This window comes from Cnephaeus nilssonii (genome assembly GCF_951640355.1).
Source record: "Cnephaeus nilssonii genome assembly, chromosome: 8".
Lineage (NCBI taxonomy): Eukaryota > Metazoa > Chordata > Mammalia > Chiroptera > Vespertilionidae > Cnephaeus > Cnephaeus nilssonii.
The window spans coordinates 15,522,201-15,544,477 of record NC_137079.1 but is presented as its reverse complement, the minus strand read 5'-3'; the positions used below and the strand labels follow the sequence as shown (position 1 = coordinate 15,544,477).

The following is a 22,277-nucleotide window of genomic DNA, read 5'->3' as shown; positions in this document are numbered from 1 at the left end:
GCCCCGCCAGGAAGGAGAAGCCAGAAGGGCGCGGGGAGGAAGCAGGAAGGTCCCCCCATCCCGTGGCAGAGCCTCACTTCCCGGGCACTTTTGGGCGGGGCGTTCCAACTGACTCGCGGGGAGGCGACACTCCTCGGGCTCTGCTCCACGCCCAACGCCTCCCCGAGGCTGTCCTCGGGCCGGGGCCGGACCCCTCCGGAGTGGAGAGGGTGGGTCGGGCAGGCGGGGATGGCGATGGGGCGGGGAACTGCGGGCGGCCGCACCGACCACCTGAAGGCCCCCCGAGGCCCCCCCCCAAGCAGCGCTTCCCGCGCGGGGCGTGCCCGGAGAAGGGCGGGGCGCAGCCGGGATCGGGCCACGGCGGGAGGAGGAGCTTGCGGAGGGGCCACCCCCGGCTCTGCCCGCGGATCCACTGCCCCGGAGGCCTCCCTCCAGGGCCCTGGCTGCAACTTCTCCTCCGTAGCCCCGATCTGCGCCCGGGCGCACGCGCGCTCCCACTCGGACCCCCGCGCCCACGGCGCCCAGCTACCCCGCGCACCATCCGTCTATTTTGTTCTTCCTGCTTTCACTCTCACACTCTAAAATAGGTCACGGGGTGGAAGTTACACCTGGTGCAGCCTCCGCCTCTGATGCAAAAGCAGCCTTTCCTCCCCGGCTCCGGGCGAGCATTGCAACTAGTCGGTTCGGCGGAGCTTCCCGCCCCCATACGGCGCAGGAAGCGCGCCGGCCGCGGCTCTAACAATGGTCTGCGGAGGGGAGCGGCGGGAAGCCTGCTGTCCAGCCTAGTTCAGCCCGGCTCTGCGCCGGCCCTCCCTCGGGGACCGGGAGGAGGGGGCGCGACAGGTCGGCTCACTTGCAGGCGCCCGCGACTGGAGTCTGACCGCCTGGGTGAGTTTCTTTTGTCGTCCCTGTCGCCGAGGGTGACCTGTTTACCTTGAAAACTTAGACGTGATCGGCACAGGCGAGCCTGCCCTGCGGATGGGGACTGCGGAATGTGCTTCCCGGGTCCACCGGGTAAATCAGAGCTCTGAGCTGCAGGGGACGTGCTTGGTGTCTTGAAGGTGAAAATGAATGTCTGTTTTCCTGGAGTGCATGTGTGTCGTTTGCTTTAGAAGCTCTCATTTGGGAATGGATTTTTAACTAGCAGCAGGCGGTGCACTAAGATGACTGGAAGTCAGAAAGTTTTTCAGAATATTTTTGTTGTTGTTGTTGATCTGAAAGAACTGACTGACACCGTCAAAGAGGATGGCAAAAATACAGCTTAAGAAGGTATATCAAAATGGGATGGGAGGATTTGCATAAGGTTCGCTAATGTGTATGTTTGGGGGTATTGCCTGAGCTCTCTGTGATCAATGTGACAAGCGTGCAATGCTTTATGGAGAAAGGGGGTAAGGTTATAAATATAAACATCTACGTGCACAGCTTTATATATTGGTTGGCATGCGTGCATGTAAATGTTCATGGAACAGGTCGTGTGGGCAAAGAGATAGAATATATCTATATCGTTTTGTGGTTAAGGTTATTGGCAACGTTACAGGTAACGATTGGCATTTAACCCCTTGTTTCAGCCGCTAAAAGTACTATTATTCGCGTGCCTTATAATCCTATCGAGTCCTTGAACAATAAATGGTTAATTTGTTCTGAAGTTTAGGGAAGGGAGAATTGTAGATTTTTCTGTCCTTGACAGCTGCCTGAAAATGCAGTATACCCGACTCAGATTGGTGAGGAAGGCTTTAGAGTCGCCCGAAGGGGAGAGAATTGCCCACGACGTCTTCTTTTTTAATATACTTTTATTGATTTCAGAGAGGAAGGCAGAGGGAGAGAGAGATGGAAACATCAGTGATGAGAGAGAATCATCTGTCAGCTGCCTCCTGCACGCCTGCTACTGGAGATGAAGCCCACAACCCTGGGCATGTTGCCCTGACCGGGAATCAAACTGTGACCTCCTGGCTCAGAGGTCAAAGCTCATGCCTTCTAAAGGACACCTTGGCCATTTGGAAAGCGCCTCCTCGCTAAGGAAACTGCGCCAGAGAGCTACTGCATTCTGAATGCACTTGGTCAGATTTGAGAAGGGCACTCTTTATAAACTCTTTTCTGGATTAAAAAGAAATCCTCTTTCTAGAAAGATTCAATTACTGTAACGCTGTTCTTTGGAAATAATTGGTCCTTTTGTGTGTGTTCTTAATATAGCTAAAGCACCAACGTAGTTCAAAGGTTATAATACAATTTTATTTATTGAAGGGATGTGAGGTTGAAAAATGCTCTCCGCATGGTTAACTCTGCCTTGCAATGGAGGGGCAGAGGGCTGCCCCATCAACCTTCAGTCTCTGTCCATGTGTACCTCTGAAGCCAAATCTTATGGTGGTTAAGGACCATAAAGAATGTATTAAATCTCAGGATATTTCTTTTTTAATATAGTTTTATTGATTTCAGAGAGGAAGGGAGAGGGAGATATAAACATCAATGATGAGAGAGAATCATTGATCGGCTGCCCCCTGCATGACCCACACAGGGGATCGAGCATGTGCCCTGACCGGGAATCGAACCGGGACCTCCCAGTTCATAGGTCGACGCTCAATCACTGAGCCACGCCAGCTGGGCTCTCAGAGCATTTCTGATAAGTGAATATGTGAATACTTATGCATTTCACTTGTAAAGAATTCGTATGCACCTTTGGAAAGCTAGTTTTCAAAATCTGAAACACATTATGATGAGGACTCCGTCACTGCTTGGAAGAAGGCATGAAGGGCCGGACAAGCTTGGCAATAGACAGGAGCTTAATGTTGAGGGAGCAGGGGAAAAGCAACTAAATCCTTGTGTTTGCTGCATGTTGATGTCCTGAATTGTGTTTCAGATAGGAATTGAGTGATGCTCTCATTGTCATTTAGCCCTTGGTATAATGCATTGTTGAGATGCGGCTATCAGAACTTGTCTGTGCAATCTTTCGTCTTTACTCGTAGATAAATTAGGAAGTGTTCTGAGGAGAGTGGCATGAAAGTATTAAGACTCTGGGGATTTATTTAAGGACAGACTGAAGGAACTAAATAGCAAGCCTGATTCTAGCATAGTTCAGTCCCTGGTAGGGCTGAAATTATAGAGGTGCTAAGTGACCAGTTGAATGTCCTTCAGTTTTTGCAATTCTCTTCTTTTTTAAAAAATATATTTTTATTGATTTCAGAGAGAAAGGGAGAGGGAGAGAGAGAGAGAGAAGCATCAATGATGAGAGAGAATCATTAACCAGCTGCCTCCTGCATACCCACACTGGGGATCGAGTTCACAACCTGGGCATGTGTCCTGACCAGGAATCAAACCATGACCTCCTGATTTATAGGTCGATGCTCAACCCCCGAGCCACACCGGCCGGGCACAATTCTCTCCTCTTGATGTCTTAAGAGTACATAGCATAGACCTCTGGCCAAGAGGTCTCCAAAAGGACTTGACCTCATTCACTTTGGGTACTTCCCTCTAGCAAGGACTGTGGAAAGAACAGTGTCTTTGAAGAAGGAAACATGTCAATGAGGCGGGAACAGTAGGCCTGAGCTGTGACACACATTTTCTTTTTTTAGGTTAAGAATTACAGTCTCAGTACAATTCTTAATTCCTTTGTATAAACATCTTACCTTGGATTTTTTTTTTCAGATTACTCTATCCTACCTAATAAAAGAGTAATATGCTAATTGACCGTACCTTCGCTATGCCCACAGCCAATCAGGGGCGCTATGCAAATTAACCCAGCAAAGATGGCAGCTCCCACCCACTGCCCCGCCCCCCATCTCTGAGGGACCCGGGCGCTGCCGCCGCTCCAATCACTGAGGGACCTGGGCGGCAGCGGCGCCCCAATCGCGGATGGCGGTGCCAGGGTCCAAGCCCCGACCCTGAAAGAAGGCGGAAGGCAGTGGCCAGAGCCAAGGCCTGGGTCCCCGGTGCCGAAGGAAGGTCTATTGCACGAATCTTCGTGCAACGGGCCTCTAGATGAATTATAAAAAGGATATTTACAATCAACTTTTTAGCTGACCAGAACCTAGACCATAATTCACTGTCAGCTCTTTGCATTACTGTCTGACTTTAAAACTATATATAGCCCTAGCTGTTTTTGCTCAGTGGTTAGAGCATCAGCCCGTGGACTGAAGGATCGCAGGTTCGATTCCAATCAAGGACACATCCCTTGGTTGCAGGCTTAATCCCCAGCCACCCCCCCACCCCCCCACCCCCCGTGGAGGCATGTGCGGGAGGCAACCAATCGCTGTGTCTCTCTCACATCAATGTTTCTCTCTAAAAATCAATGAGGAAAAAATATCCTTGGGTGGGGATTAACAACAACAACAAAAACCATATATATATATATTCTATATAGGATAGCTGGAAATATGCAAAATAAGTACATTTATACCGTTTGACTCTGTCTATTCAAGAGCTTAGAGACTGATTCACTTCCGGAGTCTGGAGCTGAGAACTGCTGAGCCCCACTCAGAGAAGCTGTGACATAGGTCCTGCTGCTCCCACCCTCGGTGGATTGCCATCGGGAACATCCAGGCGAGGTCATGTGAAGAGTAGTGGTCTCAGGTGCCTACCAGGCTGTTGTCCTTAAACCCCATTCATAGTGTATTCTCAGGATGGTACTGTTTAAATCTAACATTATATTTTCATTTGATTAATTATAAGGGAAAAGAAGTAGTGTTAATATTTCTGTTATAGTAGCATATTAATGAACTCTAATTTCAGCATCTTCCCCCACCCCCAATTTTCCTCTTATCATTCATGCCAGCAAACATTCAAGAGAAAAAGCTGGATTTTCCTCCCTTTGGATTATAAGAGTCATGAATTCTTATCTTTAGCTTTATGGGGCTAAGTTAAAGATTAAGTGGTAGGACACAGCTCCTTTTAGGGATCAAAAATAAAAATGACCCTTTGATTTGCTGAGTGTATTATGTAATAGAAAAACATCCACATCTGCAATCGCCAATGTGCTGAATTCAAGTGAGTAGAGAGAGCACAATTTTTTTTGTATATTTTTTGAAAGCCAAATTTGAGGAGAACCAGGAAGACCAGTATTTGAACATCACCGAATGATTTGTTTATTCGCTGACTCAGGAAATGGAACCTCTTTTGTACTGGAATTGGTGCAAGATGTATGGCTCTGCCCTTGAGAGGCTGGTGGTCTGGGGGAGAGAGCGGTACAGGGTTTTGGTGATTTGAGACTCTTACCACAGTGTGGAGAACAGTGGCTTTTTCAAAGAGAGGGTGGTGTGTTCTGTCCTGGTGGGGTCAAAAGTGGAGTTCATTGAAACACCAACATTCTACTTCTTGTCTCTATGAATTTGACTGGTCTAGCTGTCTTATGTCAGTGGAATCAAACAGTGTTTGTCCTTTTGTGTCTGGTTTATTTCACTGAGTGTAATGTCCTCAAGGTTCATCCATGTGGTAGCATGTGTCAGAGTTTCCTTTCTTTTTACAGCTGAATACTATTTCATTGTATGTATATACCATGTTTTGTTTATTCATTCACTTGTAGATGGACGCTTGAGTTGCTCCATTTGGCAATTGTGACTAGTGTTGGTTTGAACATGGGTGTGCAGATACCTCTGTGAGCCCTTGCTTTCAAATCTGATTTTTAAATGAGAAAAATTAAAAGTGGAGAGGGAAAAACATCCTCTTTCCTTTACAGCAGGGGTTGGGTATGTCCAGCCTGCGGGCCATGTAAGGCCTGTGAAATCATTTGGTTTGGCCCTGCCAAAGCATTAGGGGTGAGTTAATTAAATGTTTGACCCAATAGAGCAGGCTAATTTTAAAGTTGATAATTTTGTATGGCCTGCGAATGATGTAATAAATGTCCGAGTGGCCCATGGCAGACAAAAGGTTCCCCACTCCTGCTCTACAAGATCTTTCTGGTCATATTTCCTCGGCGTAGTACTCTGTCAGACAGGGGTCCTACTATGGCTCTGCAAAATTCATCAGAAAAAGCAGCTGTTGCAGATACTCTAAACAAACTGCCTGCCCGGCCAGTGTGGCTCAGTGTTTGAACGTTGACCTATGAACCAGGAGGTCACCGTTCGATTCCCTGTCAAGGCACATGCCTGGGTTGTGGGCTCAATCCCACAATAGGGGGCATGCAAGAGGGAGCTAATGGATGATTCTCTGTCTTTTTTTATGTTTCTCTCTCTCTCTCCCTCTCCCTTCCTCTCTAAAATCAATAAAAGTATATATATTTAAAAAATAAACAAACTGCCTGCTGAACAAAACACCCACGTTCTCAAATTTCATCCCCACACAAGAAAAGAAGCTAGTTTCTCTCTCACAAGTCCCCTCATGCATTATACAGATGTTTCGAAGTGAAAGGCCAGCATCTAAAATGTCAGAATCAGGGTCAAGTGAATGATGCAACCAAAGAACTGGGAGGTCAACAGCATGAGGTTAACAACAGAATGACCAAGGACATCCTGGTCACACAGGGGACCATGAACTTCCTGGAAACAGGCAACAGAACCAGCAACCACCTGTTGATTTGGCCGCTGAGAGGAAAGGGGACGGGCTACAGCAGAATGTGGACCTTCTGATACAAAGAAAAATAGTCTTGCTCTGGTTGTGGAAGTAGAGATCAGAATGTCAATGTCAAGAATATTAATGTGTCTGAGCTCTATTTAGACAATCCCTTTATGAATCTAGAAGCATCAATACATAACCCTTTGTCTGAAATTTTAAGCACTTTTATTTCCACTGGGGATTTTCAGTCCTGGCAAGTAATGTTGACATGTCTGAAACAAATAAGGAAGGTGTATTTTTTCTTTTTTAAATATATGTTTGATTGATTTCAGAGAGGAAGGGAGAGGGAGAGACAGAAACATCAATGATGAGAGAGAATCATTGATCGGCTGCCTCCTGCATGCTCCCTACTGGGGATCGAGCCCACAACCCAGGCATGTGCTCTGACTGGGAATTGAACCGTGACCTGGTTCATAGGTCGACGCTCAATTACTGAGCCATGCCAGCCGGGCTCTCTCTTTAAGTCTCTATGGCAGATGTCAGCCCTCTATGTAGTCAGTGGAGGAAACTCATTAATCTATAACGGTACCCTTGAAGGAACTTGATAACCTTTTGGTCATTAGAAGTAACCAAGCTTCAGAAAATACACCTGCAGAAGTTATCTGTCAATCAGAAATGATAACTGAGAGCCAAATAGGTAATAAGGAGCTTTGAGGGGGGGGAAATGGCCCCAAAGTGAATATCTTCTGCTTTCCAGAATGAATAGTGTCCATAAGTCAGCTCTCATTAGACTGCACCTGTATGGGTGAGGACTGAAAAATCATCAGGCAGGTCCATATGAAAACCTGCACAGGGATGTTTTAGCAGCTTTATTCATAATTACCAAAAATTGGGATTAACCAAGATGTTCATCAGTAGGTGAGTGGATAGATGAGCCATGGTATTTCCATACAATTATTCAGCAATGACAACATCTGCCAAGCCACAAAAAGACATGGAGGAACCTTCATGAATATTGCTAAGTGAAAGAAATCAATCTGAAAAGGTTAAGTACTGTATGATTTCAACTCTATGACATTCTTTAAAAGGCAAAACTGTAGAGACAGTAAAAAGATCAGTAGTTGCCAGGGTATTTGAGGGGGAGGCCAGATGAGTAAGTAGAGCACAGGGGATTTTTAGGGCAGTGATAGTAGAATTGTGGGTACATGACATTATGCATTTGGCAAAACCCATAGAACTGTACAATACAAAGAGTGAACCCTAATATAAACTATGGGCTTTTGTTGTTAATAATGTATCAATATTGGTTCATCAATATTGCCGACATTCAACACTAATGCAAGATATTAATTAAAAATTGCTTAAAATAAGCCCAGCTGGCGTGGCTCAATAGTTGAACATCAACCTATCAATCAGGAGGTCACGGTTCAATTCCCGGTCAGGGCATATGCCCAGGTTGTGGTGTGCAGGAGGCAGCCGATCAATGATTCTCTCTCATCACTGATATTTCTATCTCTCTTCTCCCTCTCCTTTCCTCTCTGAAATCAATTATATATATATATATATATATATATATATATATATATATATATATATATATAAAATTGCTTAAAATATATACTTATAAAATTAACAGGCATTTCACCTGGTGCTAGAATGGAAGATGTAGAAAATGTTAACATAAGGGCTCTAAGTGGTGATGTGTCAGGTGATTGGGAACAGAGTGCCATGCCAAGGAAATTAATAAATGAGAGCAATACTGTCCATCTAATCCCTGCTGAACATAGAACCTTCTGCTCTGCACCCTACATGCACAAATTTCCCCAGGCTCCCAGCAGGTGGGAAGATGCACTGAATCAGACTTCTGAGCAAACTGTTCCTTGCCACCCAGTTTCATGTTGGTTAAGGACCCAGACCCACAGAATTCAGTGATAGACAGGCCTGAAACCAGAGCAAATGCCAGTCCGGAGGCTGCAAGGCCGGCCATCATCAAGGCCCTCCAACCTTCTACCATTCATTTTTCCTGCTCAGATATTGACTGGATTCCCCACACAGGAAGCTCTGGAGGGTTTGCATTGAGGTGGCAGAAATACAGACCTAGATCTTGTTTTGCTAGGAACAAATGTTGTGGTTCCTACATGACCATGGAAAAGTGGGCTACACCATATGCCATCTTCTTATAAAAGCTATTTAAACACATGTTCACACTCATTTGTATGCAGTATATGTAGAAACCTGCAAGAAGAATGTTGAGCCAGCTATTTTTATTTATCTCGTTATTTATTTTTTAAATATATTTTCATTTATTTCAAAGAGGAAGGGAGCGAGAGAAACATCAATGATGAGAGAGAATCATTGATTGGCTGCCTCCTGCATGCCCCCACAACCCGGGCATGTGCTCTTGACCGGAATCAAACCCGGGACCCTTCAGTCCGCAGAGCCAGCTATTTTTAAAGATATTTTCCTAGCCAAAGTAATTTATGATCTTTTGTCGTATAATTTGTCTATTCTCCTTGTTAAAATTTGGGCCTTTGGAAATGAATTGACAGTATGTGCCTGCAGAAGCTTCTTATTCTCATTGCGATGATATATTCAGGCATAAAATAGTTGGGTTTATGTATAGGATACCACATTAGAATGATAGTGAATCTTTAAAAAGCAGAAGCTGCCCTAGCTGGTTTGGCTCAGTGGATAGAGCATCAGCCTGGGGACTAAAGGGTCCTGGGTTCGAGTTCGGTCAAGAGCACATGCCAGGGTTGTGGGCTCGATCCCCAGTAGGGGGGCATGCAGGACGCAGCCAATCAATGATTCTCTCTCATCATTGATGTTTCCATCTCTCCCTTTTCCTTCCTCTCTGAAATCAATAAAAATATATTTTAAAATAATAAATAAATAAATAGCAGAAGCTACTAGAAATCCTACCACTTGTGCAGCTAAAAGCAGGTCAACTTAACACTCTCGCTCTTTGTGCTGGATACAAGATATGCCCTGATTCAATTGTCAGGTTATAAACTTCTAACCACTTAGTTTGGTGTTTTGAATTATTTCCAGTGTGCTGTGTGTTATGATTCATCCATTCAAACAGAAAATTGAAGACTGATTGAATAATTTAAAAATGGAGAGGAAAATTACATTATATTTTGACAGGGAAATTTTATTACAGGTCAATAACAATCGCTCAAGTATTTATACAGGTTTTTGAAAACTTTGTGCAACAACTACTTTAGAGGAAGCTGTGGCTGACTGACTCCTGTTTTCCTAGATCTGGTTCTTTAAACTGTGTTGTGAGGTGGTGGACTCTGGGTTTATAGAATTAGCATGTATGGATTCTAGTCCTTAGTCCTTAAGAAACGAATATGTTTTCTTTCCCTTACTGGTTGACTCTCTTCATTTATAAATGAAGCCAATGGCATTGGTTTTCACCAATATGACACGGAGCTTAAATGTCATTCCACACACAGCTGCTGTTTTCCTTGGCCCCACCACGTCAGCAGGATGCTACTTGCCACCTTTCGTGTTTCCTCACATCATTAATCCTTCATTTGAGAGGCACCTTCGCTGTTGGAGGTTTCTTGTTTGCTGGATGACTATTGGCTTCAGAAAGAGTAGATTCTCGACCAGCAAAATGACCATCCTGTGGAATTCAATCCATCCGGTGCCGTTGCTATGAAACCTAGTGATAGAAGCATGTGGCAGGAAAACCCGAGGGACTCGTGATATTGAGTGGGGTTGTATGGCACTCTATACAAAGGAGAACAGAGGAGGAAGACTGAAAGGCTTGTGGAACTCTCTTGAAAAAGAAAAAAGAAAGTGTTTAAAGCATGAGGGCAGAAGCCAGGTCTGGGAATGGCTTGCATTTGTGTGTAGTTTTCTGTATTTATTTAAGGAGAGGGAACTCCGTCTCTGCTGACTGAGGAGCGAAGGCCATGGGGAGAGAGACTGAGGGTGGGAAGAGAGAGGACAGGCTAATGGCCCAGGAAAGAGATCAACAGAGGAGAGATGCTAGCCTTTGAAAGGACCCATAATTCTGAAACCAAAAGGATGTGTTAGCTTTTAGGGGGGCATGTTCTTAGTGAGGTAGGAGCAGAGTTAAGGCACTATTTGTCAATATATCTGTCAATAGCTCAGGCTTTCTGGGGAAATGGAGGTAAGTTCAATCCTATATAATAAAACCCTAATATGCAAATCGACTGAACAAAGGAACGGTGGAACGACCAGTCGACTAGTCGCTATGATGTATCTGCCTCCCTGAGAGGAAGGCAAATCAGTGGTGACAGCGGAGATGGGGTGGGGGTGGGGTGGCTGGCGAGTGCTCTCAGGTCGCCTCCTGCAAACCAGCAGTTGGACATCCCCCGAAGGCGCAGGCCAGGCTGAGGGACCCCTCTCCCTCCCACACCCTCTGTGCACGAATTTAGTGCACCAGCCTCTAGAGAAAACAATAAAAGGTTAAGCTTTGGTTTTATATCCATTTGCCCATGTTTGACTGTTTTCTCATGCACAAAGCTATGCAACCTCTCATTTTCTAACAATTAGAAGGCCATCAAACAAAGATGATTGGAGCAGATTATTTGGCCTTATTCAGGTAAAAGCTACTGTAAAAAGCTCATCATTATTGTTATACGGATTATTTTTGCTATTTAATTGCTATTTATTTTAAATATTGTGTTTATTTTTTTAACATTTCAACATTGGAATTGGGGTACTTCTTACAGTTGATGGCATATCTTTGACTTTCTTGATAAAATAACTGTGCATATTATAAGGTAGTTGGTGTCTTAGTCAGCATGGGCTGCCATAACCAAAGACCCAGGCAGGATGGCTGAAATGTTACCGAGGGTCTCAAGCCCACCTGGTTCTTGTCTTGCTTGTAGGAATGAATTCAAACAAGGGACAACAAATAGCGGGCAAAGCAAGTGAAGTTTTATTGCAGAAGAAAATACACTCAAATATAATACAAGCAAGCACCTCGGCTGGTCTAAGAGCCCCACCTAATGAGGGTCTTAAAAGATTATATATCTATATATCCTTATTCTTTAGGTTTCTAGACTACCCCAGATGTCCAGGCCATCTGGAAGGGTTTCAAGTCTTCCTGTCCTCATTATTGTGGCTGCCCTCTAAAAAAAATGCGATATGTACTCTACTGACCTTGTGCTCTTAGAATTACTTTTAGTTTGGGGTATACTGTCTGGTATGAGCTAATGTTCCCTTTTTGTTCCCCTCTAGCCATTGTAAGCAAAATAGACTTCCTCTTCTTTTCCCCCCATCCTAGTCTTTCATCTAACTAGCTGCCTACTTTTATAGAAACACTGGAAATTTATTTTCTTACAGTTCTGGAAGCTCACTGACCCAGATCACGGTACCAGTCCATCTGGTTTCTGGTAAGAGCCTTCTCCCTAGCTTGCAGATGGCCTTCTCGCTGCGTCCTCACACAAGCTTCCCTCTGCGTGCACCTGGAGAGAGCTCTCTGGTGTCTCTTCTTAAAAGTACACTAATCCTATTGGATCAGGGCCCCAGCCTTACAACCTCATTTAACCTTGATTACCTGCTTAGAGGGCTTATCTCCAAATACAGTTACACTAGGGGTTAGAGCTTCAACATATGAATTTTGAGGAACTTAAGATTCCGCTCATGAAGGTGGCACCCTAGACTCCATTAAGTGTTGTATTTCTAACAATCTTAATCTTAACAAGCCATCACCAAGAAATATTTCCATCTTGCATAGAAGTTTCAGATTAAATCTTTTGTCTTTTTTATTTTTGAATTTTTGAAACTTATTACCAGATTATGATGAAACCTTGTGAAAGTTTAAAAATGGCATTTATAGTCTTAAATTAGAAATAAGAGACTATGTAACATTATAGGCTTATTTTTGGAAAAACAAACACAGTCATAGAGTATGAAAACTGAAAAAAAATTAAACTTTCCAAAACTGTCTAGTTTATTCTGGGCACAGACTTAATAACTCCTGCTGCTAGGAGAAGTATAATTTACTGACATAAGAAAGCTTAAAATGTCAAGTATAGTCTGATAAAATACATGCAAGCTGTCTGCAAATTAGAACATTCTTTCAACTGATGTATTTCCTACTTCTGTGCAGCTTTCATAATTGTGGCACTTAGAATTGAAAGCTCTGTGCGTGATGTAAACATTCAAACCCTCCCCTGGAGTTGGTTTTCATAAGTATTAAGCAGGTGTGGGTTGCTACAGACAGTGGAAGGAACTACAAGATCCAAGCTATCAGGAGCTCAGGATAAATGAAACAGACGTAGCGCTGAAGTGAACACACAGCAAGGAGATGGTTTGGGGAGTTCTGGTTAAAAAGCAGAGGCAGCCCTAGCTGGTCTGGCTCAGTGGTTAGAGCATCGGCCCGCAGACTGAAGGGTCCCGGGTTCAATTCTGGTCAAGGGCACATATCTCGGTTGCAGGCTTGACCCCCAGCCCTGGTTGGGGTGCATGTGGGGAGGCAAACACTCTATTTGTCTCTCACATTGAAGTTTCTGGCTCCCTGTCTCTCCCCCTCTCTTCCACTCTCTCTAAAAGTCAGTGGAAAAATATCTTCGTGTGAGGATTAACAAAACAAAACAAAACAAAAAAGGCAGAGGTGGACGGAGAGCCAGTGCCCAAGGACTTAGCAGGAGGTCACAGGTGCAGCAGCCTTTGCCAGCCGCCAGATCACGACTCAGAACCAAGAAGGCCCAAGAGTGGTCAGTATAGAAATCACCCTATTTATCCAAAGCCGACCCCTCTGATGACCCAAAAGTCCCTTTCTTCATGTTTTAGGTAGGGTTTCCAAAGAATCCGTTGCCCTGGCCAGTTTGGCTCAGTGGATTGAGTATTGGCCTGCAGACCAAGGGAACGTGCCTTGGTTGCAGGCTCCAACCATTCGATGTATTTCTCTCACATTGCATTGACGTTTCTCTCTGTCTTTTCCTCTCCCTTCCACTCTCCATACCAATCAGTGGGAAAATACCCTCGGGTGAGGATTAACAACAACAGAAAAGATTTCGTTGTCTGGTTTTCTGTTTTAAGCCCAAAGCCAATCAAAAGCAGCAAATGGGAAAGCAGAGAGCTTAAGGAGACAGTGAGAAGTGGTTGCTGACGGCAGGCAGGGCGCCCAGAGCCTCGTGCACTTGGCAGAGATGCCGACACTGCCAGGCCCCGGGGAGCAGCATTGCTCTGTCATACTCGGTCGTAATTTGCCCCTGTGTCATCAAGAAAAAATGCATTCATTATAGGCTGTCTAGAAAGGCATAAAAGGTATGTGGTACATATTAGATTTTTTTTAAAAGTGATTAAAATAAATAATACCTTGGTACTGAAAAAGGATCCACCTCAGCTATTTCTAATGTTAAATTATGTGACACCGGCTTTTATTAAAATTGGCCTAAATATTGAGTTGAGTGCCTATTTATTTAGCACAGGACTTCTCTGACTAATACAAGAGATGGATGGCACACACTACTCCCGTCCCCTCACCCCCCACTCCCGAATGCGGCGGGAGCTCAGAGAACAGTCTGGCTTTTAGGACATGTGACCAGGAGACCCAGCCCCTTGGCGATGGGCTGCACCGCTTTGTTCAGGAGCTGGCGCAGTGGGCAGGTGCACGGCAGAGGGCTACAGCCTCCTTTCCCCGATCAGAGGAGCAAAAAAGAGCTTCCAATACTTTCATTTCCCTGCTTCCATTTTACAGGGTCCCTTTCGATTTTTACATTCTGAGGTTATAATCCAAAGGCATTTTATGATCAGGTAGCATTCTCGTCAGGACCAATCCCAATGTTTAATACTCCAGAGGCATGGGAAGTATAGGAAATAAAATTTTAGGTTGTGTGAAAATAAACTTCAAAAGAAATCCTTGCCTAAGGAGATGTTTTTATTGATTTGAGAGAGAGAGGAAGGGAGAGGGAGAGAGAGAAACATTGACGTGAGAGAAAAACATATATAGGTTGCCTCCCAGCCTGGGTATGTGCCCTGGCCAGGAATTGAACCTGCAACCTTTTGGTATATTCTGAATGTCCCATGTCCTGCGTGGGTCAGGGTTCAGGCTCTGGAAGAGGGGCCGCACGCAAATGAAGGAGACGAGATAAGAAACAATCATTTGGAAATATTGGGGGACCAGGCGGGAGCCCAGCTCAAGAGGAATGATTCCGCTTGGGCTCCGGTCTTGCCATCCTTTTATTCAATTTGGGATACATATAGCCCTTAGGCAGGCAATTTCCAGTAACAGGCAGACTATCTTATCAGTAAGGATTTACATGACCGTCTGGTAGGGAAGTTGCTTCAGCTACCATTGTCTCAACTAAACAGTGGGTGCATAGCTCTGACCTTTGCCAGAGCTCAAGGGTCAGCAGCCTTCCAGGTCCCTTGTCCACACCTCTCTGCTAGTGAAGACAATGGGCAGCTTCCCGCTGTATATGGGATGATGCTCCAGTCAACTGAGCCACACGGGTCAGGGCGAAACAGTACACAGAACATTGTATGGGGAAGCAGAAACGCTCTGTGGGTTTTGTACTCAAATACTGCTTAACTCTAGGGTCCTGGGGAAGTCATTTCCTGTGTTTGTTTTCTCTCTGAAACAATCATCTAAAGATACAAATAGTGCCCTGGAATCTTAGATCCATTAAACGAAATGCTAATGTATCAGGCAAAAGCACAAATGAGCTATCAGCCAAGGTTTTGGGAACAGGTGTGTTCCATAATGGGACTAGAGAGTGGCAGAGATGGGACTTGGCCTCAGGACCTTTGCACATCCAGTCATATTCTTACCCCCTGCTCCACCCTACCAGTTCCACACGAAGTCTGGACCTCATCCGACCACAGTGAAGTGCTTACTCCACAGGTTTTCCTTGTGGTAGAGTTCATTCACATTAAGGTGACTTTTTCCTGTTGGCATTTGGCCAGCTCAGGCCATCTCCATTTAGATTATTTTTAACGTGTCTCCACTAATGCGCTGTACCTAAGTGAATCCTTCCTAAGTAAAGTGGCTCTTTAACACTGGTCATTTCCAGGGAAGGGAAAGCTTCCCGAGTTTTCAATTTTTCTCGTTAAGTGTGGAAGCTGTCACTTCCATAGTAGAATTGCAATCATTAATCCACTTAGAATGCCAGAGGAGCGTTAAATACTTTTTTTTTCAGAACATTGTCTTTATAGCAATTGTGAATATGAAAGTAGTAACTGGGTCTAAGCTATTAACAAATTTTGAATTTGTGCTCTGGCTGGGTGATTCAGTTGGTTGGAGCATCGTCCCATATACCAAAAGGTTGAGGGTTCGATTCTCTGTCAGGGCACGTACCTAGGTTTCGGGTTCAATCCCATTGGGGCACGTACAGGAGGCAACTGATGGCTGTTTCTCTCTCATCTCTCTCTCTCTCTCTCTCAAAGGAGACAATGATATCGATGAATTTCTATTTTAAATGGGGTACTACCCAAATCACAAAAGACACACACACTAAGAGTATAGGGGGGTCTGCAAAAATGCGTGACCTCACTGGGATGCAGCCTGTTGGATGCGGTGAGGTGGGAGGGGGAACAGGGTGGGCAGACCTTCCCGGTTTCTGTCGCTTTAACCTAGAAAGCCATGGGCTTGCTCTTTGGAATGGCTGTAACCGAAGGATTTTCCTTTCATATGCAAATGTTGGTCCTTTAGCAATTTCTGATTTATTTGTCATAAAGAGCTAGCATACCTTCTCATTGATTACCCACATCTCTCCCTGCTCTCTAATCTGAGTTCTGAGTTTTTATGGAAGCTATCAGGTTAAGAGCAATCTTAGGGACTTTTCAAGGTGCGAGCTGATACCCACCTTGACTCCAGCTGATACCCAGCTGCCTCCTCTGCGGGGAGGGGGGGCGAAGGGGGGGAGAAGGGAAAGGGGGCGGGGGAGGGTCCTCAGGATGGTAGGACAGGCGGCGCAGAAGGTGACCCCGGACCTGCACCCCCACCTCTCCCAGCAGGCCTTTCCCAGGTACTGCAATTGCTAAGCTGTGATGGATTTACAACATGCCACTTACTAACCCACTGGCCTGGCCTGACCGGCGTCCCAGAGAGAAGCGACAGATCTGCAGCACTTAGGAGTCACAGAGACGCTCCCACTCACCTGCTTATGTGAAACCAGAGCCCTGGCCCTGCTGATGACACGCGCTCTCCTGTGCTCGCTGACCGAGCTGTACTTCCGTGCTCACATAGGCTTGTAAGTTTGTGTGTTACTGATGTGTAAATAAATACACACGCACACTGCATTTTGCTTCTGTGAACAAAATTGTACGAAAATACTAGTGACAACCAGCAACAACAACAACAAAAAAACAATTTTACTGTTAAGTTTTGTAGACATCTGTTGTTGTTAAACACAGCAGTCTGTTCTTTTACTGACCTTGAATTTCTGGTCCTGAGATCTGTTTTTTGTGTAAGCCTGTTTTCCCTCTGTTCTCTTTTATTTCTAAAGAGGCATTTGATCGACTTTTCTATTGCACTCCATGCTTCATCACATACAATAGCAAAGAGGGTGCTTATGGCAGGATCACTCACCTCGCATGCACCCTTCTTCCAGCTCACCTCACGGCTCGCGTCCCGTGCAAGGCACCTCTCAGTCAGCCTGCGCTCCACTGTTCAGATCCACTGTTCAGATCCACTGTTGGGATGTGGCACTGACCTGGGCTGTCTTACGCCTTTAGACGTCAGTGAAAGAGAAGAGTCAGCTGCCCCGACCTGGTCTTTTCTGACCTTTGCCACGAACTCCAATGTGTTAGAGACATTTAGTGCAGCCGCCAATATTAATACTATGCCACCGATTAGGGTCTTGAAAATATCCAGCCAAGTTTAGGAATTATTAGCTACAGCCTGGCCGGTGTGGCTCAGTGGTTGAACGCCAACCTATGAACCAGGAGGTCATGGTTCACAGTTCCTGGTCAGGGCACAGGCCCAGGTCGCAGGCTCAATCCCCAGTTGGGGGCGTGCAGGAGGCAGCCAATCAATGATTCCCTCTCATCACTGATGTTTCTATCTCTCCCTCCCTCTCACTTCCTCTCTGAAATCAACAAAAATATATTTTTTAAAGTATTAGCTACAGAAAATTGTAATTTCATTTGGAACTGGAAGTGGGAGTTGGCACCGGAGCTTTGTATTGGACTGCGTGCTGCCAGTCACTTCGCACTCTTCCAGGCTCAGTCTGTGCGGAGCACTGGGTTGGGGACTGAGAGAAGAAATTCAAGTCTGGTGTAGGCTACGAGTGCTTTAAAGCTATGGTGTGCTTTGGGGTTGTTAAAGCACGTTTTATATGAAAATCAGAGCCTTACAGAGGAAGGGTAATTTCTTTGTATCTGAGAGGAAGTAACAGGTACCTAGAGCAGCTCAGTGACCTGTCCAAGGTCACCCTGCCAGTGACAGCCCTGGGTCCGAGTGTTTCTCTCCCCGGACAGTGTTTTAGGATCAGAACAGAATGCTCCGAGTTCTACCTTTGAAGTTTTCTTTGTGAGCTTCAGGACATTTTATTGGTGTTTCCATTTTTAAGTTGTGTGTTTTGTTTTTTATTTATTTGTTTTTTATTTTTAAATTTTTTTAAATTGATTTCAGAGAGGAAGGGAGAGGGAGAAATAGAAACTTCAATGAGGAGAGAGAATCATGGATCGGCTGCCCTCTGCACGCCCCCCACTGGGGATGGAGCCCACCAACCCGGGCATGGGCCCTGACCGGGAATCAAACCGGGACCTCCTGGTTTATAGGTCGACGCTCAACCACTGAGCCATGCTGGCTGGGCAAGTTGTGTGTTTTATGGACTGACTGTAAAGGAAAAACTCTCCTGTGTGTGTGCTCTCAGTCCTCACTACTGCACTTCTGACACTTACACTCATCGGATGTGTGGGGTTCCCCTGGCAACCAGCCCCCTCCTTAGGGACTTTTATAAAGGTCACCTCATTAACATAAACTCACGTGTAGTAAAAAGGGGCTGTTATTTATTAATAGCAAAAGACACTCATTTCACCTTTCTGCTCCGGAGCTATTTCAGGAACTGGGGATAGAAACAAAACATAACACGAGATGATGGCCCGACGGCTCTTATATAGGGAATCCCAAGGGTTTTAGGAGCGATGTGCCAGGAGCAGTGGACAAAGGCCAAATATGTATTTCTTTTTGTAAATCATCATATCACACTTGAATCATTGTACAACTCTCATGGATAGCATGCCAACATGCACAAGAAAAATATGGAGAAACCTCCACTGGCAAAAATGACTGAACAAGAAAATAGCGCAAGAAACGCAGAAAATGGATATTGCTAAGAATTTCAGAAAGTGTTTTACCAAGTTCAGCTACTGATTTCCTTTCTGGATATATTTGCACATGGTCGTAACTTTTACATATTCCAAGCATATTTTCATAACCAAATTGTTGTGGTTTTTTTTTATGTTTCAATGTTTCCTATCCATTTATCTAACAAAGATGATTGGGCACCTGCTGTGTGCCAGGCGGTGTTCAAAGAGGTGGGTGCATACATCAGTGAATCCAAAACGCTCCATTTCATGGTGTTTACAAACTATTTGGGGGAGACGGACAATGACCAACTCTAGCAGGATGTTGAAATGGAATTCTTCCTTGTTTTCATTGTTTTGCACAGTAGTGCAAGAACATGGCAGAACTAGTCAGCATACAGTCGGGGAAAATGGAAACCACCCTAGTTAAGCTGACCGGAAACGTATAAGGAGTTGGCCAAACAGATATTACAGGACTGAAATTGCAGAGGGAACAAATGAGGTAGGACAACAGAGTCAACGGCAGATGCCACCCTGTGTTGGGGAAACAAAGAGAACAGGTATCAGAACCTATTTGCTTGGAGGGGAGTCCCCGAGTGGAGACCCAGACTTCAGAGAAGGGGACGGTGGCCGGCTAGTGCGGGCTGATGGAGCGCACATACGAGGGGCCCCGGGGAGTGGGGACACAGATCTCTTGGCTGGGGTGCTGCTTGGCCAGGCAGGTACCTCATGCGGATGTGCAAAGGGGCTGGTTCTGGGAAAGTGGAAAGCCTTGGGAACCAACTGCTACTGGAAACTAATGCTGCTGCCTGGGTGAAGGGGTGTTGCCGGGTAACTGACAGGAACAGGAAGCAACCAGAAGGGGGCTGCCCACCCCCCCCCCCACTTCCGGCCTTCCAGGCTCCCTCCGATGGGCCCTGCTGGCAAAGAGGAAATGTTTGCAGAGCCCTCACCCCCGCAACACAAAGCAGTGTGGAGGAACCATAATAGCCATGGGCCCAAAGAAGGCAGGTGCCAGTTACTCTCACGTTCTGAAATTTGCTGGAATAACCGACAGGACTTCAGGAGAGCCTGAAATTGGTTGTTTCTAAAATTGTGCTCAAGTATACAAAACATAAAATTTACCCCAAACTCACCTCTTCAATCCAGTGTTGGTTTGTGACAATGTTTTCATCAATCTGTAGTGGAATGAGAAAATTAAAGAAGGTTTAGTCAGTTTCCATAAAGCTAAATTTTACCCACTTTTAAAGGACTTCTTTAAAGTTTGAAATTATGGCCTCCCAACTTTTGTGTGGGTAAATTGTCCATTCACCTGTGTTCTAATGGGGACAATAAGTTATAGGTTTTAAATGTGTGCGTGTGTGTGTGTGTGTGTGTGTGTGTGTGTGTGTGTGATGGTCTAGCCTTTGGGTAAAGAATCAGCTGGTCCCTCTGGATCCCCAAATATCCCTTTGAAAATTTGGGGGTCTGTGAAATCCACAAGAGAGAGAAATCCTGGACTGCTAGGTTAGGGCCTAAACTCGGGGTGAGGAAATGGGGGAAACGATGGGGGACACATCAGAGGAGTGAGACACAGGTGGCATCTATAGGACAAGATGCCTGGCCGTCCAGATTTTACTGCACTTGGTGTGCACATGACTCTGTACCTCAAATGTACAATCAGACGTTTTTATCAATAATCCCGTGAGCAGCTCTTTGGGGCCAATTGTATTAGCAACACTTTATGACATACACGAATACATAATCTGTCCTCACCTTTCTCCCTTCATTCCATTCTTAGAAAAGCATCACCCATTGGTAGTTTTGTAATTTGTGGTTGACTGCCATGGTCTGCAGGTAAAGCTCCTTCTTAAACAGTCGTTTGACAGTTAAATGGCTGTGGCATTCCTTGCCGCCGACTTGCCGGAACCTCCTTTCCTAAGAGGAAGGGGGCGCGAAGCTCCGTTTCTCTGCTCTCCTTTCACGATAACAGAGCAGCCTTCCCCCGGCTGCTGTGCTGGGGCTCCCATGACCTTCATCCGCACACAGACCGAGAGCCGGTTTGGTTAAATTGACACCAGTTGGTGGGGGTATATTGTCCATTCACGTATGTGCCACTGGTGACAATAAATAATGTTTTAAATGTGTGTGTGTGTGTGAGATAGTCTAGCCATCAGGTAAGGATGCTATACCCCCACAATAATGGGCATTGTACCCCACAATGATACTCTAAGGGATGCTCAGTGTTACATTTTCATTTATCTTGAATCTCATCTATTTCATTTCCTCATTCCTTTCTGGCCTTCTCTCATCCACAAAGTCACAATGACTTGTAATCGAGTTCCGATGAATAGGGCCGAGTCCTCTCCTGTGGAAGAGCCGCCTGTGATAACAGCTCTCACCATCAACATTGTGCTGTGAGCTCTGGTCTTTTATGTTTTTTTGTGTGTTTTTTTGTATTTGCCTCCCATCACCACCTGCTCTGCCATGCACGCGTGCACACACAGTCCCCACCAACATGGTATCACCTTCATTTCCTTCATTTAGATTTTAAAGATGATACCTTACTCCCAAGTGAATTCAATTTAGGCACATAGTGCTTGAACTTTTCAAGAAAAACAAAGTATTTGGTGGGGGGCGGGGATATCTGATCCCTTCCCCTTAGGATAAACTCCTCTCATTTCTTTCAATATATATTTACTCCAGAGTAACCTGTTTGTACCTGTTGGAAATCCAGAGAGGGTCATATTGCCCCAGTGCCACATGTTTTATTGTTTTGAAGTCCTGAGTGTGTTCTACGCATAGGATTTCAATCAGAAATGCCAGGTGTTCCTTCCTTACCATTTCTCCTATAATCTCTCTGTTGCATCATTAAGGAGTTCTGTGTAACATAGGGAATATTCATTAGCACAGCACCCTCATTATTTAGAGGGAATAATACTCAGAGACAATTATAAAGGCTAATGTTGCATGCTATCTCTACTTTTCTATCAAAAACTCATATGCTTGCTACCTACTCCTGCCATTTTTGTCCTTCTTCTTCTGCATTGCTGTTGTATTAGGCTGTAGCTTCTTCAGAGTGGGGACCGCCCATCTTTTACCCAGTAGGTTCTTGGTCCGTATATTTTTAATTAAATTTAATGACGGTAGAGACAGCGCATGGCTAACCTCTCCTTTAATGCTAACATACAAGGGTCAAATATTGGTAATCCTTGATGTCCTAACCTCATTCCTTTTCTTACTCTGTACACTCTCTCTTCATTTAATCTCCTGTGGTTCTAACTGCCAAGTCCTAGGGTAACGATGATTTTTAAATGATCTCTAGTTCAATTTGTTCTCCTGGGCTTCATATTCACCTTTTTGGGTTGTCCTTCAGACACCATAGAAACAACACACCCCAGCTGCACATTCCCTCTGGTGGTGAATGGTAGCACCATCGGAAGGGCCATCTTTTAAATTCTCCTATTCCTTTCTTCACCTGTTCATACAGTAGACATTTATTGAACACTGTGTAAATGGAAATACCACGCAAAGACTCAGTGATCATAAGACACATTGTCCTCCCCTGAAAAATG

The 22,277-nt window shown here is 45.1% G+C and overlaps 1 protein-coding gene across 4 annotated transcripts in view; it reads left to right on the top strand.

Annotated features, from left to right (window-relative positions):
- Nucleotides 1-422: 422 nt before the first annotated feature.
- TRMT9B (tRNA methyltransferase 9B (putative)) overlaps nucleotides 423-22,277 on the top strand; it is a 39,653-nt gene continuing 17,798 nt past the window's right edge. For 2 of the 4 annotated variants that reach the window (XM_079779267.1, XM_079779264.1), the window contains exons 1-2: nucleotides 423-888; nucleotides 16,429-16,664. The gene's annotated coding sequence lies outside the window, so the exon portion shown is untranslated. Of the gene's footprint in view, nucleotides 1,062-16,428; nucleotides 16,665-22,277 lie in introns of all 4 variants that reach the window. The other 2 variants (XM_079779266.1, XM_079779265.1) reach the window with 2 other exon arrangements.